This window comes from Anas acuta, chromosome 3, assembly GCF_963932015.1.
Source record: "Anas acuta chromosome 3, bAnaAcu1.1, whole genome shotgun sequence".
NCBI lineage: Eukaryota > Metazoa > Chordata > Aves > Anseriformes > Anatidae > Anas > Anas acuta.
The window spans coordinates 101,720,369-101,728,045 of NC_088981.1; the positions used below are offsets into that span (position 1 = coordinate 101,720,369).

Consider the following 7,677-nt stretch of genomic DNA (forward strand, 5'->3'; position numbering starts at 1 on the left):
CAGTATGTATATGAATACAAAGATGAACTATTTAACTTTGCCAGTCATCCTATGGGACAAACATTTCTTGAAATCCAGCTAGGTCTGTTAATTTTTTTAAAGTAGCAAACATTTTCCTGTCAGAATACCCGACACTGGCCACATCAAGGGTTCTTCAATTCTGCGCCATGTCCATAGGTATTGTTTCCCTTTCTTTTTTTCCAGAGCCATCCTGGAATCTATGTGAATAAGGAAAGCAAAACAAAACACACACAAAAAAAGCCATATCTGAAAATTAATAACTATAACATGGGATATAAATAGATAGATAAGTATTAAGCCATATTTACCACAAAGATTTCAGAAGAGTCATAAGAGATGGGTCACTAAAAAAAGAGGGACTATATCTGTCCCTCTGCATGCTCAGCCAGACCTACCAGCCAGGACAAAGGAGCACTTGTGCCAACAATGTATAATTCCATCCTCCTCTCTAGCTGAACGCTTGCACATCTCTTGCAATCTTCACTAGATACACAGCCCCCTTCCCCTGTTTTTCAAATAGTTTTAATCAGAAAAATGGTGGGTTGGTGGGTAATGAGGGCAATTGATTTTTCGCAATTGAGATGTACTCCTGCCTTTGTTCTTCAGTCAGCAGCATCCTGTTAACTGTAGGCATGATGACTTGCTTCACATTCCAATTGGGACGTCTATTTCCTTTGTTACAGCTTTCTGCTGAAGTCTGGGACCACATGCCTTATCATATGCAATTGGGAAGCTGTCACATATATCAGCCAACAAAAGCGTGGTGCCCCAGGAGAACTCCAGACACACTGTACACCCATGCTACCAGAAGCCTCCAGCACACTCCTAAAAGAGCAGCTCCACATTTCAGGAAGTAACAAATTACAGAACGATTCTCCCATTAAGATTTATGCTTAAAATAGAGGAGCCACAACCTCGTGCATCAGCAGAGTTTTCATCAGCTGATTAAGCATGACAGATGAAGCAGGCTCCTGACCTTTCTGAGGCTGAGGCAAAAAAGGAGAGAAAAAAAAAAAAAAAAAAAAAAAAAAACAGAGAGAGTGAGAGAGAGAGAAGAGAAATGGCCTCTCTTTCACCTCTGTATTCAATGGTGCACTTCCTCAAACAAATAAAAAGACACTTTTGCAGCTGAACAAGAGGCCATGCAGTTAGCCATGGGCCCCTAAAGTTGTTCAGTCAAGAAGGAACATGATACTATATGATTTGTCTGTTCATTGCTCCCGGGGTGGGCCATTGCTCCTAAGTGAAGAATAATAGCTGTCAATTATGTTCAGATCACTGTAAGAGCCCTGGAATTCTTGTGCAACCTGTTATTAAACCGTTAACTTTCTGATGTTGATGTCTACCTTATTACTTTAAACATGCATGCCAGACTGACTTTAAATATACACACTGAAAAGAGTAATTAATCTTTCCTAACACTGGAAATTACATTTGGTGAGTGCAATCAAAAGTTTGGGACATGTCCATACCCTTTAATTTTAGTTTTTCACCTTGTGAAGAGTCTGAATGTGTAAGTTGCAATCAGTGACATCATACCATATATACATACATACATTCATTGCATATAATGTGATCCTGTCTTGGAAGTCTTCTGGAGCTGAGCATGTCTGTTGCAGAGAACAGGAGCTAATGTCTGCGCAGAAGGAATTGTTCTGATTTCTTAAAAATTAAAATAAAATAAAATAAAATAAAATAAAATAAAATAAAATAAAATAAAATAAAATAAAATAAAATAAAATAAAATAAAATAAAATAAAATAAAATAAAATAAAATAAAATAAAAGCTATGGGGTTGAAAAGAAATAAAAATATATTTTAGGTACACTTTTTATTTGGATTTGGTCTACAGTAGCATTTAAGGAGATGAATAGAGAGATAGGTGCACTTGTGTGATAGTAAATATAAAATATGCTACATCTGCTAAGTTGGCCTTAATTTTTAGCATAATGTAGCCCCAATCCTGTTATTTAAGAATTGCTAAATAAATTATTGAGATTAGATTATTTACTACAAGCTATACTCTAGTTCAAGCAAGAATTAATTCAGGGAAGTCCAACGTCCAAAGTTCTGAAACAAGTACTACAGGGCTTGTAATTTAAAAATCGATGATGATATGTCCATTTTTTCTTATGTTTACAGAAGCAGTAGTTAATTAGAGTTATATGTTAATGCAAAAAGAAGTATTAATCTACCTTATAGACTTCCTGATTTTACAGCTGAAAATTTGCTGTTTAGATATTGCAGTCTTTGTTACACCATCTTTTACCTTGCTTGCAGGGAAAGTAGTCTGGATATATTATTTCTGATTCTTGTGTGGATGCAAAAAAATGTTTTAAGAAAGAAAAATTATGATAATGGTGTACATTCTGAAATTTTGCAGGAAATGAGAATACAAAGAGAAAAAAAAAAAAAAAAAGTGTTTAGACTGAAAATGCTCACCTCCATAGATTTCCTAATCCTTTGTGAGTTCTGTAGCCTAAATCCGGGTCTGTGAAAGTTTCTGAGTTCATCAGCTTGCTCTTAGCCAGAAGCAGTTTTCCCAGTGGCAGGTACTCACCAAAGGCTCTTATTGTCATGGAGAAGTAAACCCTCAGAAAGAGAAAAACAACTCACATAAAGTCTTAGCAGCAGACAGAAAATTTGACTCAAACTTTGGGATCCTAGGGAACTGGAAGAAAATGAAGCAGAAAAGCTCTGTGTTCACACTGATTCACACCGACTCACACCTTACCTCTCATTATTTCCCAAATCAATGTATTCTTTTAGTCACAGTGCACTTGTTCAGAGCGGGGATTTTAACATAAATCCCTTACCTCATGCTTCATTTTCTTTCCCTTCTGTTCTCTACCAAAACACTTTATGAGATCCCTGATCATCCCAAAGGAGGATGAAAAACAGAGAAACATGTCCTAAGAGTTTTACTAGATGGGAACAGTATTTCTTGCGCAGCTCTACCTTGAATTTTAGGCAGAGGGCAACATGGAATTGTGTCATCTATGTGAAGGCTTGTTTCTGAGACATAGATTAAGAGTTTAGTTAGTCTGAGTTTTTCTGGAGGCAATAACAAAAAGTACTCACAGGCAGAACAGAAGTCATGCAAGAGACTTTTCAGTGCTTCATCTTTTCAGTGCTTACACTGAACGAACACAGGGACAAGAACATATAATTAGGTCTGCACTTTCATTAAGGAATCCTGTGATTCCCCTCTCATGAGAGCTCAGTCCTCACTTTAGTTCTTCACTTGCTCTAGAGAACCAATGTCATCTAGTATTTATCTACAGGGAAAGTAAGGACTTGACTCAGAAAGTAAACAGAACACATTTACTCTTTGCCAGCCAATATAAAATCTATTTAGAAATACAGTATTTCAGGTAAATATTTTCAGATGATTTTTAATGTATGCTGGTTTATTCTATTAAGTGGAGTTTTCCAGATTGTTTCAATTTTAAATGTAATAAATGAATCTAAATAGTCAAGAAGTATACATAATTGTTAGCAGGTCTGCATTTGGTAAATAAGAATAGACTTTTTCTTTTGCAGGATATTTTCCAACTCATTACAGATACAAAGTGACAAAAATTGCTTAATTAATGCCTTTAACACAAAGGAAATTGTATAATTTACAAAATCCAAATACAGCATAACAATATTACTTCACTTAGATATTTAAGTTCAGTTTACTGAACTGAATCACGATGTTTCACTTTGACTCCATTTAAGAATTTATTGTACCCGGACTTACTGCAGTACCCAGTACTTTTCATGTTCTATTTTGAATCACAAATCTCCAGATATTCAGAAATATCTGAAACAAATCTTTGAGAAGGCAACTTGGCAGGTCAGGAGAAAATAAAGAAAATCAAAAATAGCCCCAAATTAAATGTTGCAGTTTCAATTCAGATTTCCTTATCCCAAAGTGTTTTGCTAGTTTTCCCTAAGAATCCCAAAATTTTTTGTAAAGTCAGAATTTCACCACAAGAATTGCTGCCTGTGCCATATATAAATTTGAAGCCAAACAGATGTCTAAGGAGAAACTGAAGTGACAGCAATGGCACTTACATGCGTCTTAGTTGCATTACGTATAAAAGAAATAGTCTGAATGGCTGTTTTTGAGACCCATATTGTCCAGGGATTCATCCAGGGATTCCTTTTTTTTTTTTTTTTTTTTTTTCAGTGATCGGTTTTGGAACATTAGAGGCTTTAGCGTACTCTCATCAAAGCTCGTTGTTTGCAGGAGTCTCAAGTACTGAATGAGGTTTTTACTGTCCAGGAAGGACAGAGGTCAGAGTGTCAGAGTCACAGTTGGAGGCGTAGCCTGATGACAATGCTTTTGTGACAGTGTGGGAATGGGCTGAGCAGCAAAAAGAGGACATTGTGTCTGTGTCTATTCTCAACTTTAAAAAAAAAAAAAAAAAAGAGATAATTAATTGTATTGCAAAAATATGCCTGGTCAGGGCAACCTGGATTCACAGAGTCACTTGTGATACAGAAATATTCTCTGCAGTGTAACTTTGTTCCTCCCCAAAGCTGTAGTAACCCAAAGGAAAGATTACCTCGTTCTTACTTTGTTCCAGGGAACCACAGCAAACAGCTCCTTATGCCTAATGAAATACCAGAAGACTCTGAGTAGGCCCTTGTGTTAAATGTCTTTTCTTCTTCTGGTAGAAACAGTCAAACTTCACTAAACGGTCATGTAAAAATTGATAGTCTTTAAAGCAAGAACTTCCCACTCCAAAATAAATATTTTCTATTGTCATCACACCACCAGGGAAAGCCCATTCTCTCCTGCTGCACTTTCCTTGCTTGATCAGAGAAAGGAGTGAAATAAGGCCTTTCTCATAACAGGACACAGGTGACTCCTCAGTACCTACAACAACCTACATCTGCTCGATCCTGTAAAATCACATATATCCACAATCTTCTGAATTGCTTTTCAGTAGAAATGAAACAGTCTTTTTCTCTCTTCTTCCCCTCATATCAGCCACCAAAGAGAGCTGAGCAATTTTTCTGTATCTTGGGGTCACCCAAGGAGATGGGGCCACCCTCATGCGAGATAACCTTTCTTGTTGGTCCCTGCAGCTCAAACATCTCATGTATCATCAACAGGAAGGATTTTTAAGTCTAAGGACCAGAACCTGGAAAATCACTTTTGTTTCCCTGTTCTATCACAGACTTCCTCTGCGACATTAGACAAGCCATAGACACTTTCTTTGCCCCAGTTTCACATCTATGAAATAAGTGGTACAGTCGATACAACAGAAGGAGGGATGCCACCCAAAGGGACCTGGACAAGTTAGGTAAGTGGGCCCATTTGAACCTAATGAAGTTCAACATGTTCAAGTACAAGATGATACATCTGGATTGGGAAAATCCCAGACAGCCTAGGTCAAGAATTCATTTAGAGCAGCCCTGCAGAGAAGGATTTGGGTGTTCTTTTTGACAAAGAGCTTGATATGAGCCAGCAGTGTGCACTTGCAGACCAGAAGACCAACTGCATCCTGGACTGTATCAACATCAGAGTGGCCAGCAGGTTGAGGGAGGTGATTTTTCTCTTCTACTCTGCCCTTGTGAGGCTCCACTTGGAGTACTGTGTTCAGCTCTGGGATTCCCAGCACAAGAAGGGTATGGACCTTTTGGAGCGGGTCCAGAAGAGTACTAGAAAGATGATCAGAGGGCTGGAGCACCTCTCCGGTGAAGAAAGAATGAGCGCTGAGGACGTTCAGCCAGGAGAAAAGAAGGCTTTGGGCAGGATCATTGCAGCTATTCAATACTTAAAGGCAGCTAAGAAAAAAGATTGAGTGACTTTTAACTCAAGCAGATAATGAAAAGACAAGGGTGAATGGGTTTAAACTAAAAGAGGGAAGATTTAAATTAGATGTTATGAGGAAATTCTTAACTCAGAGGGTGGTAAGGCATCGGAAAAGGTTGCGCAGAGAAGCTGTGGATATCTGTATTATGTTTATGTGGCAAGGTTTTGGTAGCAGGGGGTGCAGGGGTGGCCTCTGTTAGAAGCAGCTGCCCCATGTTAGATAAGGGCCAGCTCAAGCTGGCTGCAAAAGGACCCACCACTGCCCAGAGCTGAGCCAGTAAGTGATGTTGTTTGCACCTCTGTAAGAGAAGATTTAAAAAAAGGAAAAAAGCTGCTGCACCACAGTAACTGGGAGAGTGAGGAGTGAGAACCAGCCCTGCAGCCCCCAAGGTCAGTGCAGCAGGAGGGTAGGAGGTGTTCCAGGCACACAGCAGCAGTTCCCCTGCAGCCTGTGCAGAGGCCCCTGGTGGCACAGGCTGTCCCCCTGCAGCCCATGGGTCCCACATGGAGCAGATCTCCACACTGCAGCCCATGGAGGAGCCCCCGGTGGAGCAGGTGGATGTGGCCTGGAGGAGGCTGCGGCCCATGGAGAGCCCCCACAGGAGCAGGCCCCGGGCCGGAGCTGCAGCCTGTGGAGAGAAGAGGAGCCCATGCAGGAGTAGGGGGTCTTGTGGGAGCTGCCGCCTGTGGGGGACATGTGCTGGAGCAGTTTACTCCCAACTGATGGACCCCATGGTACAGAATCATGTGGGAGCAGTTCTTGAAGAGCTGCTGCCTGTGGGCAGCCCCACAGGATCAGTTTGGGAAGGACAGCATCCCGTGGGAGGGATGCCACATGAAGCAGGAGCATAGAGTGACTGTGAAGGAGTGGCAGAGGTGAAGCTTTAGGGACTGACCGCAGCCCCCAGTACCACTCAGGGAAGGAGGTAGAAGAAAGTGGATGGGGGGGAAGATGTTTTTACCTTTTTTTTTTTTTTTTTTTTTTAATTTCTAAGTGCTCTAGCTTGTTAGTAATAGGTAATAAATTACATTAATCTCCCTATGCTGTGTCTGTTTTGCCCATTGTGATAACTGTTGAGTGATCTCCCTGTCCTTATCTCAAACCTTGAGCCTTCTTCATTGTATTTTCTTCCAGTTTCTCTTTGAGGAGGGGGAGTGAGAGACCCGTTGTGGTGGAGCTCAGCTGTCCAGCTGGGTAAAAACACCACAATGCCCCATCCCTGGAGATGGTCTAGGTCCTTGGATGAGGTCCTTGGCAACCTGATCTAATGGCTGACATCCCTGGCCATGGTAGGGGGGTTGTAACTAGATCATCTGGGTCCCTTCCAACCCAAGCTATTCTATGATTCTATGCAATAAGAAAATTGTCCTTGCCCCTCTCAGAGTTTTAAAAATGTTGAGGTGTTCACATACTGAAGTAAGAGGGCACACCAACCCCTAACTTATGGAGATAGATAGTCCTCAGTTTTGGACAGGTTGGCCAGGGAATCTGGCCCTCCATCAACACAATCAGAAGGGGAGGAAATAAACCCAGTTTTTCAGTGATTATGGAAATCAACAAAGAGCTTCTTCATGTATGCCCACTTCAGACAGACTTCAGGATCTCATTTTATGACTAGTGAAGGGAAGTTATCTGGTCTATAAGCCTTTTGCATTCGTGATTCTCCCTACCAGCAAGTCACAAATACTGTACAGAATTAATCCAAAAGATGCTGTTCATCCTATCCAAATTCTCTGCTTAACATATATTCAATCTTAGGGAGAAAAAGTAATCATTATATTGCCTGCCAGATAGAAAATCAGGAAACTGTGAAGGGAAATGAGAATATTTGTTATCAGTTTAC

At 40.3% G+C, this 7,677-nt stretch overlaps 1 long non-coding RNA gene across 1 annotated transcript in view; it reads right to left on the reverse strand.

The window, feature by feature from the left end:
• The window catches only part of LOC137853085 (uncharacterized), a 36,858-nt gene extending 34,241 nt beyond the window's left edge, over nt 1–2,617 (reverse strand). Inside the window, exon 1 of the long non-coding RNA XR_011094227.1 lies at nt 2,464–2,617. This is a non-coding gene — a long non-coding RNA (uncharacterized lncRNA). The remainder of the gene's footprint in view (nt 1–2,463) is intronic.
• Between the last annotated feature and the right edge of the window lie 5,060 nt (nt 2,618–7,677).